The sequence below is a fragment of the Gymnodraco acuticeps genome, unplaced genomic scaffold (genome assembly GCF_902827175.1).
Source record: "Gymnodraco acuticeps unplaced genomic scaffold, fGymAcu1.1, whole genome shotgun sequence".
Classification (NCBI taxonomy): domain Eukaryota; kingdom Metazoa; phylum Chordata; class Actinopteri; order Perciformes; family Bathydraconidae; genus Gymnodraco; species Gymnodraco acuticeps.
Window position 1 is genome coordinate 335,760 of NW_022989949.1, and position 765 is coordinate 336,524.

A 765-nucleotide genomic window follows, 5' to 3' on the forward strand; every position below is an offset into this window, starting at 1 on the left:
GCTGTTAGGAATTGTTAGGAATCGTTTGGATGTGTGTTGAAATAATAACATACGGAACACCTCTTTTTGTTTTAACATCTGATGTTTATAAATTGCTTAGTTTTTGCAACAGTCCCTGTTACACAACACTTTACAATCAAATGCACACCGTTTTTTCTAGACTAAACACGGGTATATGATCCAAAGTTGAACAAATACAAGGTAACAATGAAGTTGTTAGGATGTTATGTCAATATTACATTTATATCTTGTTCTGCAGTTTATCAGTAAATGTTTGCCCGGAACACGGTCTGTGCAGTCTACTCCGCTGCAAATTAACACACGAAAAGATTCGCTGCGAGCAGGGTTCGAACCTGCGCGGGAAGATCCCATTGGATTTCAAGTCCAACGCCTTAACCACTCGGCCATCGCAGCTAGTGAGGGTGTATAGTTAGTCCTTGTCAATTTAAACATATTTTTAAACTAACACAAATACCTGCGTCTTCTTCTTAGATATCACTTGTCAATTGTTTAGTTGAACTATGGACTATTTTGGTCACCTAACACATTTTAAGAATTATATAGATTTCATTTTCTAGCTGCACTCAGTCACCAGTCAGTGGAAGTTCATGGACAACAGCTATGGAATGCCATTTAAGCCAAAATTAAATAAATAAATAAATATTTGCATAATTAAATAAATACATATATATAAATATGCCAATGAAATAAATTCTGAAATAAATAAATGAGGCAGAGACTTTCAAGAGACTTTTATTTCATAAT

The 765-nt window shown here is 34.5% G+C and overlaps 1 non-coding gene across 1 annotated transcript; it reads right to left on the reverse strand.

Moving 5' to 3' along the window:
* Positions 1-332: 332 nt before the first annotated feature.
* trnas-uga lies at positions 333-414 on the reverse strand. The gene has a single exon. It is a non-coding gene; the product is annotated as a tRNA-Ser (tRNA).
* Between the last annotated feature and the right edge of the window lie 351 nt (positions 415-765).